This window comes from Lygodium microphyllum, chromosome 3 (assembly GCF_053477565.2).
Source record: "Lygodium microphyllum isolate KBCC chromosome 3, Lygodium_microphyllum_v1.1.10, whole genome shotgun sequence".
Taxonomy (NCBI): domain Eukaryota; kingdom Viridiplantae; phylum Streptophyta; class Polypodiopsida; order Schizaeales; family Lygodiaceae; genus Lygodium; species Lygodium microphyllum.
In genome coordinates, this window is record NC_141137.1 from 115,895,378 (window position 1) to 115,906,710 (window position 11,333).

The window sequence follows — 11,333 nt, forward strand, 5'->3', positions numbered from 1 at the left end:
ATCAAGCCAATGTTGAAAGATCAGTTGGACATTCATTTTTTTCTTAATAGGATAATCCCATGCCTTATGTGAGTAATCATCAATGAAGGTGACAAAGTACTTTATACCATCTAGTGAGTGACAAGGCATAGGATCACATACATTCAAATGAATAAGAGACAAAGACCCACCCATACACTTCATGCTAGACTCCTTATGCATACTATGTGTCTTCCTACAATACAAACAATAATCACAAGACTCAAAACACTTATAGTTCAGGGGCGAAAGATACTGCAAACTGTAAGCATTTTATTTATTTCAAAAACATGTGCCCAAGGTGATGATGCCAAAGAGGTACATGTGGAACTGCAGCCACAACTAAAAATCAACCTAGATACAAGGGATAAAGGGTACTAGACCTAGCACCATGTGCAATAACAAGATTCCCAGGGGTAATCTTCTATGAGGAATCACCAAAAGGGACAATATAACCTACATCACCCAAGGTGTCGATAGAGATAAGCCTCTTCGTGAGAGCCGGTACATTACATACATCATGAAGAGTAAACATGCTACTTGAACCAAAACATAGCTAGACATCACCAATACCAACCATCTCCAATGCCAAGTCATTACCCAAATTGAGAGATCTAGTCATATCGTGATAGAAGTGAAATCACTCTTTATGAGAGGTTACATGAAAGGAAGTCCTTGAATTTAACATGTAGTATATCCTGACAAAGCATTAGTCAACTGTGAAGCATCCATGGAAGAGGCTACCAAGATAAGACCATCAAAGATATTAGGCTACACCACATTAATTTCCTCAATCTTGACCCTAGACTTACTAGGCACAATACTGCAGTCATCATTCTTATCATGCACTTTACCCTTTTCCTTTCCCTTATGATTATCTTTATGCATTTTATGGCAATGTGGTTGATATATGACTTTCTTTTCCATAATAATAAAAAAATTAAACTTACGGCCACGAGACTTACTGCGAGACTGTCCATGTGTCCTAGACTGAGACCTTTGAGAGTCTCTATCACAGCCATTTCCATCCAGCTAGCCTCTCACAATCAATGCATGTGATTTATAAGAAGCATCTACATTCTTTCTATTTACCTCTCTGATCAAGAAGGCACTCTCAACATCCTACAATTTTAGCCCATCCTTAGCACATGGATTCGGAGGGAAGGTGTCCCATGACTTAAATAGAGTACCAAGTAGAAATAAAGGATACAAAGTATCCTTGAACACAATCTCTTGCAAAGCTAAATGGATAATGATGGAGTGAATCTCATTTAAATGTGCAGATAAAGAAGTCTCTTCCTTCATGTAAAGTTCCATCAACTATTTCAACCAATATATTTGAGATGTAAGACTCTGCTTTCTATAAAGATTCTTAATTTGTATCCAAAGCTCATATGCAGTCTAGTTTTCACTTTTACAACATTATAGTGAGCTTGCGTAGAGAGTGATAAAATGAATGTGAACTTGCATAACTCATATAGTTCATCCCAATCCTTAACCTCAATGTTTTCGGGTTTGGCACCCATTTTAGAGTGGTCTAACATGTAATTTCTATACTAAAACACCTTCCATATCTGGGTCTTCCAATAGATATAGTTGATCCCATCCAAATTCTAAAAATATTGAAGATATCACTGTCATGAGAACCACTAGCCATAATAAGACTAAGAAAATGCACAAAAGGGAAAAATAGGTTGGTGCAATATCCTACAAGTCAGTCGCAAAACCTGTGCCAAATCAAGCAAGAAATAAGAGATATTATCAAAATAATGAGCTGTCCATAAACTATAGTCAAGAAACTGTCAAAACAAGGTAACTGCTCTCATGAACAATGCAGAGAACTACAAGTACAACATGCTAAAAATAGAGTATAGTAGTAGGAAATCAAATCCAATGAGATCAGTGATAAATTACAAATTGTAACTGCCAAGGATATCCTACACAATGTAGGGCATGTACAAACAACTAGTAATCAACAAACATGTGACTAGTACCTATATTTGTCAACCTAGAGTGTCAAACTAGAATACATCCAATGGCATAACAATCATGCATGTAGTAGGTCTCATGGGTAACAAAAGAGACCTACCAAAGGCACAACTGACTAAGAAATAGTATCAGAAGCTCAATACATAGCCATGTCAGGTGTATGCATCACTAACAACGATTTGACACAAAGGTAGGTGCCAGCCCAAAAACAAATGTCAAATCAATCCACTAGGTATCCACTCCATATATACAATATGAAGAGAGAATAGACATGAAGTGAAGATCCCATTCTCACTTATAAGGAGCTCAAGCTCAACTGCAATACAATGCACAATATAACATCCAATGTCGAGTAAAAAAGCAGCTCAATACATAAAGTCGAATGGTTCCCACTCAAGTAAAAGTCGAATGCCAATTGAGAAACAAGCTCAATACATCAAGTGAATAGCATCCAAACACCAAGATACATGTAGAAAAAGTGGCAAGCATCAAATCCAGTAAAGATATTCAAGCCCAAAAAGGTAGCATCCAATTAAATAAATGATTGGTAATGTCAAAGCATCCAAGCTCCAATCTCCGCTTAAGAGCATGTCATAAACATGTCCATAGGTGTACTTGACAACCATAGTGTCAATACATCCAATTGATAACCCCAGTAGCATCAAGTAGCAATAGGCATAATCTTTGCTCAAATAAATGACATTCAGACCTATTATTATAGGAAGGAAATCTCTAAGAAAATTGAGCCAAAAGTGTACTCAAATCAACTCAATAGCATCTCACATCAATTCCATATCATCCCCCAATATCCAGCATCAAATAGACATTCAAGAAAGCATAAATGATCTCCAATTAATGAGGTAAGTGTTGTCCTAAACTATACGACAGCATGCTCCCCCGTTTGGATAGTCGATAGTTGAAGCTTAATGACTCAAAACCAATGCTCATTGTCCAGTATTAGTGCCGAGGGTGGTTAGCATTGATGGGGATCCTTCAGAGGAGTGTCTAGGAGTGAAGGAGCAGGTCGAGTGGGCTAGGAAGATGAGAAGGAATAGTAGACACAAATATGCTACTTGTAGCCCCTCTTGTAGTTGCTTATGCTACCCACAAGAGGGCCCAAAACAAGGCTCAATGTGGCCAAGGGAAGGAAGGCAAGGAGCAAGCCTCAACAAGCCTTTAATCATCATCGAGAAGAAGAAGAGTACCAATTCATACCTTTCCAAGCTAGGCCATTCCTATCCTTGAAAGCTTTACTTGTAGGTATTCAAAACTAAGTCGGGTTGAGCTCCTCAACGCTGGTGTAATAGCTCTAATACCAATTAAAGGGAGTGAGCCCGAAGAGTGGAAGCATGGAAGCGGAACAAGAGCTATGTTGGTGCAATGGCTCTGATACCAGTTGAAGGGAGTGAGCCTAGAGTGGAAGCACGCAAGCAGTCGAATAAGAGCTATGGTGGAGAGAGAGAGAGAGAGAGAGAGAGAGAGAGAGAGAGAGAGAGAGATGTAGAAACTCCAAAATTCACAATGTATGATCAGTCTTCCCTTATTCAAATATCATTGAAAGAATAAAGAATGAAGTGATAGTGATGGGCAACCGCTACTTGCAGTGTACAGGTGTCAATGTAATAATACATAGGTGGCTAGGCACATGTGCGTTTAAACCCAACACTATGTTGCCCTATGTAATGGCTACATTCTTCTACTTTATAGGTGGCCAGGCACATGTGCCTTTAAACCCAACACTTTGTTGCCCTATGTAAAGGCTACATTCTTTTGCTTTATATTCTTGAAAGTTATATTGCAAAAATGCTAGCAGTATGTTGTTTCGGATATGGTTTTTTGCCTTTATGTCCTTTTGAGGCTGTGAGAAAGCTTGATATATAATTGTGTACCGATAGCACCTGTCAGGTCAACGAGTAATATATTATAGAAGATGTGACCCTAACCTAATGTTTAACTTGAGGTCCAAGATAAATAAAGAATGTGATTGAGGTCCAAACAAATAAATAACATGTGAATATATATCCCTAACATGATGTTATGGGTTTGTATAGCTCTTGCCATGTAATCATGGGTAATTGTTTTTTTATAAGATTAGGTTTGAAAGGGCTCACTCCAAAGTCAAAATGAAGAACACGACTTATGAAGAAGCATGCATCATTGGTGTTTTTTGGATTGGAAATCACTTCGAACTCAAAACTCATGATTTGTGAGATTGAGAGTTTTTGTTATTAGATTAGGACTCACTCCAAATGCAAACTCCTAATTCACAACTAGCAAGGTAATGTTAAAAAGGTGACTTTAGACACTCATTGCTCATGTATCATAGATTGCAAACTCAACTTGGCAAGGAACGTTAAAAAGTAACTCCAAAGATTCTCAATGCTCTCACATCCTAGATTGTAATGTTAATTTTTGGAGGAAAAAGTTATCATTGTAATGCAACTTTTTGGATGGGAAAGTTATCATGCAAATTTTTAGAGCACCTTTCAATGCAAGGAGATCTAAATTTTTTCTATGGGAAAAGTTATCATGCAAATTTCCTAATTATGGATGCTTAAATCTATTTGAGATATTGTGAAAGCATCTTAAATGCAAGGAGATCTATTTTGAGATCATTACAATCTTTGGATGGGAAGGTTTATTGTGCAAATTTCCTAATTCTGAATGCTTAAAAATCTGAGACATATTTGAGAGCATCTTTCAATGCAAGGAGTATTTTGAAAGAATCTATCAATGTTCACATATCTAAATTTGTAATGTGAATTTCTAGATTGGAAAAGTTTCTAATATAAATTCTTTACAAATTTTCTACTTGTGATGTAACTTTCTAGATTAGGAAAGTTTGTAATGAACATTTCCCACCCGACTAGGAAAGATTGTATCGTAGCTTTCCATATCTTGAGATCATCTCTCAATGCTCACATAATTGGGAAAGTTTGTAATAGAAGTTCTCACAAATCCACCCAATTGGGAAAGATTGTAATGTAACTATCCATGTCAAGAAGGTTTAAAAATCTTTCCTAAATATGTTGAGAGCATCTCTCAATGCTCACATCATTTGGGGAATTTATATCACTAAATAACTTGAGAGCATCTTTCAACGCTCACATAAAGGGAAGTTTCTAATATAAGTTCTCTACAAATTTTCCTAGTTGTAAAGTAAATATCTTGATTGGGAAAGTTTGTAATGTAGCTTTCCACATCAAGGTTTAAAAATCTATTTGATCTATCTTCAAAGCAAATCTCAATTCGAAATTGAAAGCTTTGAGACATCTCAAAATTTTCCACATCAAGAAGTTTTTAAAAATCTGTTTGATCTATCTTCAAAGCAAATCTCAATTCAAAATTGAAAGCTTTGAGACATCTCAAAATGCTCACATATTTTGCATCGGGAGAATTGAGACCTCTCAATGCTCATACATATTTCAATTTGTAGTTTCACTCCATGCTCTTGTAATGTAGATCTATATAGAGCTATTTCAAAGTTCACCACATATCCTAATTTATAGTTTGAGACTATCTTGGTTTATAATGTGCATTTCTTAATTGGGAAGACCAAATCTCTTTGTTCTATTTTCTATTTTCAAAGCCTCTGAACAAATCTTGAGCACTCACATATCCCAATTGAAAATGAAAAATCTAAGTACACTTAGATTGTAAAGTTACCAATTGAAAATGGAAAATCTAGGTTCAATTAGATTCCCCCCCGTCCATTTTCTTAAGGTCACAATTTGTAGTTTGAGAATCTCCATGCTCTTGTAATGTAGATCTACCCATACCAAATGTATAAGTTACCATTAGAATATGTAAAATCTATATACAATTAGATTACCCTTCCAATCAAAATTTGTAGTTCGAGACTCAATGCTCTTGTAACGTAGATCTACATAGAGAGCTATTTTGAGAGCCTCTCCCCAAAGTCACATATCCTAATTTATAGTTTGAGGCTTAATTCTCGAATATCTTGGTTTGTAATATAGATTTCTTAAAGGTCACAATTTGTAGTTTGAGACTCTAGTGTTCTTGTAATGTGGATCTACATAGAGAGAACGCATCTCTCAAAAAGTCCACATATCCCAAGTTAAAAATAGTACCCAATGACCATGAGAAGGTGGGTACGACATGAGAGGACTAGACTAATGTGACTTCTTAGCATAAGTAGAGATATGATTGCATTGAGTTTTAATTAGCATAAAGATAAGAGATATTGGCAGGTCAGAATTGAGTAGGGAAGATCACATCACATTGGGTTACTTAGCATAAAGAAAGAGATGTCATAGCGTAATCATATAATCAAGAGTAGCCGATTACATTGGTTTTATATTCGCATAAAGAGAGGATTTTACATGGGACCCAAGATACCATCAAATATCCAGGTGCAACAGGAGCTGCGTACGCTCCTGCTTACTTATGCAGGGCTCTTCATTCTGCCTTCAAAGATTCGGCCACATCAATGACAAATCGGTATTTCACATCAGCTTTAGTCATCCTCTCCATGGCTGTGTTGACATAATCAATGGGAATTTTCTCGATGATAGATGTAATGCCCTTCTCCCCACAGAAGTCCAACATCTCTTGAGTCTCTGCTATCCCACCGATGTTGCTTCCTCCAACAAATTTACGCCCTTGCATAATCAACCGTAGTAGTCATCATTAGAAGGCATACACCCATGCATGTCAAGGACAGTAACTGTTAGAAGACCTAGATGAATACTTGGGACTATTAGCAAGCCTACACGAATACTAACTATATCAAAAATTTGGGATGTGAATATTAAATATTCACAGAAGTAGAACCTCTCATCATGAGAACAAGACCTTGTGCAGAGGAAAACTTCATTAAAAAACTATAGATTCTTCCATTTGGCCCAGCTACTACTGTCCACTAATTACTGAGAAATACCAATTTATACCATGAACTAATATCGTGCTAGCAATCTCGGACCCCCCACTTACAAGATCTCAATAGTAGCTTACGAGTTAATAATCTCTGAGCAATCTCTGAGTAGAAAACTCACCAAATATCACTGAGCCTGGGCGAAGCTCCAAAGGCTGACTTGGTAGCCCCACCAACACGAGCTTCCCATTTACCTTAAGCAAGTTAAGCAAGGGATCGATGGGATGATTCGCTGACAGTGTCAACGATGTAATCAATGCTTTTTGCAGCTCTCTATGCATAACAAGACACACAAGGCAGACAAGCTATTAGTCCACTGTCCACACATTCTGCTCAGATATCTTTGCATATAGTAATGAACCCCTGTGCAATAAAATCAACGGAGACAGCTGACAAATGACAACAATGCACCCATCTGCAGCTTGATGTTAATCATAGCATCCTCTCCTGGGCTTTACCTTCATCTGTTCTGCATCTTTGCTGATCAAAAAGGCGTCTGCTCCAAGCACCTCCTTGGCTTCCTTCTCCTTGCTTGGAGATGTGCTGATCACAGTGACTTTCATGCCAAAAGCTTTGGCGAATTTGATGGCCATGTGCCCAAGGCCCCCCAGCCCAACTACAGCAAAATGGGCACCCCGTTCAGTCATGCCAAAGTGTCTCATGGGACTATAGACTGTGATCCCGGCACACATAAGAGGAGCAGCTGCATCCAGCGGTAGGTTGAGGGGGATTCGCAGCACAAAACTGCCAAATTCCATGAAAATGTTATAGAAGTTTTGCCACCATCGTGAATAATCATCCATGAAATTTATTATAGCAGGTCATCGCACCATGTTGGATAATCACCTAAGAAAATATCAGAGCAAGTCTGAAACCATACACGAAAGTTATTATAGATGACTAAGAAAATATCATAGCAAGTCTGAAACCATACACGAAAATTATTATAGCAGGTCATCGCACCATGGTGGATAGGCATCTAAGAAAAACACTTGCTATATAGCAAGTCTGAAACCATTATCTATTAATCACACCAGAAAAGTGACAAAATATTTGATGAACGATGATGCAAACCGCACAGTTTCACTGATTTCCATAATCCAATCAACAAGGTGTCTTCCTGTCATTGTCTATATAAAATATCACAGGACTGCAAGACAAACGATTGATGAACAATGATCATAGGTAGCGAAACAAGTAATCGATGAACAATCATGAGTCCCACCAAGAGAAGAAAGCTTCATTAGCATATTTGGTAGCCTAATTAGCAAAAATCTACTACAGATTATAGCTTCATTAGCATTATTTGGTAGCCTAATTAGCAAAAATCTACTACAGATTATACCAAATACTGACTTCTGATTGACTACAATGATGTTGGAGTAGCCACCGTATGTGATTGTGCCATCGACATCAGGAGTTCCGTATGTCCACACAACTTTGTCACAGCATTGCTCAAAATCCTTGTGGCAAGCATCACAACCCCCACAGGATCTCACCATACATCCAACACCCACATGATCTCCTTTCTTGAATTTCTGCACCTTTGACCCGACTTCAATAACAGTACCTGCAATCTCATGCCTGCTCGAGAGCATCCAAGATCACCCAGATTAGAGCGATAAATAAGTTCAAACAACATAATATTATAAAAGGCATTACAAATTAATACACCACAAGTTCATACATCAATAACGTTGTCTAAAATCTCACACATGTTGAAGAGCATCCAAGGGTTACCCAATTCAAAGCCAAAGCTAAGTGTGAATGTGGTGTCAAAGAAAATAACATCTAGAAAAAGAAACATCAATCAGATGGGCACTAATATACAAGTTCACACATCAGTCTAAGTCCTAATGAATGAAAAGCGTCTTCAAGGGCACCCAATTTAAAGCCATAAATAAGTTAGAATTAGAAGGGTAGAGACAGCAGTAAACATAAGAAAAAAAGTTCATTCCTACAGATTGTCTGTAACAGAGCACATGCAAAGAAAAAATGAAATATGAAAGACATCGAGTCAAAGCTAAAAGGCAAAGCCCATGTAGAAGCCTCATACCACCATTAAATAATAAATGTTCATAAGAAATAGGTGGTTCTCATTCAGAATATTCATGAGAACAATCTTCTCCAGTGACAAAATTCTCGTTTATGAACTTATATATATGTTGCTTACCCAGGCACCATCGGGTAGATGGATCCTCCCCATTCATCTTTAATCTGATGCAAGTCCGAGTGGCATATGCCACAATACTTCACCTTCAGGGTAACATCATCCTCTCCTGTTTGTCTGCACAGACAGAATTCAGCCGCAGATCACATAGTTTAGCATTTGAACACAACACAATTTACAGTTTCGCATTAGCAGTTGAACATAATTGTCCTTTGATTCTGTGCTTATGCACAAAGCTTCCAAACAGAAAGCCTAGCTGCCTGTAAAATTGCAGATTATCTAGAAGAAGCTGCATGGCTTATGCAAAGCCTCTGGAACTCGAGATTGAAGTATGTTAATCAAGCAAAACTATTGACAAAAAGCCTGCATAATTGGCTAAGGCTAGCATTAAATGGAGGTTGTAAAAATGTTGTTTTGTTTCACTGTGTCATGCAGAGAACCTCCCAAAAGGAAGGATTTCGACGTTGCTATCGATAAAGGAGATCAGAATTTTATGAGATTATGCAGAAGAAGCCTGGTTTGTTCAGGAATTATTTCGAGTTTGAGGAGGTTATGCAGAAGCAGCATGTCTCACTCATTATTTTCCTATAAAATGTGCATGGAGGAAGCTGCATACACAAAAAAGTGAAGAAAGTGGTAGTGGTGAATGGAAGGAAAAAGCCATTTATCAGTGCACAGTTAATATAATCCTTAAACCAAATGCTCTCTCTTTCCCGTCCATCTCTCTCTCTCTCTCTTTTGGAGCAGCGCAAAGTTAATATAATCCTTAAACCAATTGCTCTCTCTCTCTCTCTCTCTCTCTCTCTCTCTCTCTCTCTCTCTCCTCTTTTGGAGCAGCGCACAGTTAATATAATCCTTAAACCAATTGCTCTCTCTCTCTCTCTCTCTCTCTCGCTCTCTCTCTCTCTCTCTCTCTCTCTCTCTCGGAGCAGCGCACAGTTAATATAATCCTCAAACCAAATGCTCTATCTTTCCCATCTCTCTCGCTCTCCTCTTTTGGAGCAGCTTCGAGAGGGAGCCCTCACCAGCTTCTCTCTTCTTGTCTGTCGAAGAGAAGAAGCAAGAGAACAAGGTGATTGATCGTCATGAATAGACTAGAGGTTATGAAACATTACCGGCGTGTGAAGGAGAAAGGGGCAAGGTGGCCTGATGAGTCTCTGGCAGCATATCCGACAGCGGGTTTAGCCATGGTGTCGATGATGCGTAGGATGGTAGATGAACGCTAGTCTGAATGCTGCTCGAGGAAAAGCAAACTAACGATCTCTCTCGCTCTCTTCTGTGTCTGTCTAGTCTGGCTCTCCTCTGTGCGTGTGTGTGTGTGTGCGTGTGTGTGTTCTGCGGGGGTGTGTGTGTGGCCTCCTTTAAAAGGGGAAGGGGCGAGGGGGGTGACTGCATGTGTCGGATCGAGCAGGCTAGCGATGTGTCACAGCGTCATGAAATTCTTGAGACCGTGATGATGACCTACTGCCCGAACTGTTACACGTGTCCCCTTCGGGAAACGTATTGCCACTCCCCACGTGTTGCCGCTTCCCCTATATAGGCTCTAGCCTATCTTTAACGAATTTTAATTAAAGAAAGCGCTAATGTTATTTAATGTTTTATGGGTGGTTTTTTCTGTTTTTCTTCTCATGAAAGGCTGTAAGATTAAATTAAAGAGTAAGAAAAAAAGTTACACATGATGCCTTTGAGAATTAGCCACGGCCCACTACCAAAACCCACTTTCCCTTCCTAGAAATAGTTTTAGCCTCTAGGGCTGATTCACATACCTAGAGAGGAACCACCACCTTTTTCGAGTGAAAAGTCTGTGTACATACATGCATACCTCAAAATGAGACACTCTAGAACTCAAGAGACCAGTGGTGTGGTGACTCATGAAATCTCTTATATCGTTGAGGACAACGCTAATTTCTTGTTGTAATACAAGTTGGGTAACAGTCTGTTGAGCTCCTGCTACAAGACTATCAAGCTAAGCCTGGTTCTTCTTCACCTTTGCAATTTGTCTCGTGAGTCCTTTTTACTTGTTCCCAACTTGCCCATAGTGTTCCCAATTTTTATGCACTAAAATACTCCCACATTTTTATCACTAACTCTAACCATATCTCAATAATAAAGATCGAAGTCACCATTAATGAAGTGTAGTACATTGATTTGTCAGAGGGAGATAGTTGGAAAGCCCTCCCAAAAAAAGTTTATAAATACTATCTTTGCAATGTAGAACAAAAACAAGGACTAGCTTGATGGATAGTCACTTAGCAGTTA

General features: G+C 38.5%; 1 pseudogene across 1 annotated transcript; it reads right to left on the bottom strand.

Moving 5' to 3' along the window:
- Window positions 1-6,261: 6,261 nt before the first annotated feature.
- On the bottom strand, window positions 6,262-10,416 carry LOC148038793 (putative mannitol dehydrogenase 1; annotated as a pseudogene). The gene is made up of 6 exons (XR_015690318.1): window positions 10,190-10,416; window positions 9,078-9,191; window positions 8,261-8,488; window positions 7,363-7,648; window positions 7,026-7,177; window positions 6,262-6,632 (listed from the first exon to the last, which is right to left on the bottom strand). The product of XR_015690318.1 is annotated as a putative mannitol dehydrogenase 1 (transcript).
- Between the last annotated feature and the right edge of the window lie 917 nt (window positions 10,417-11,333).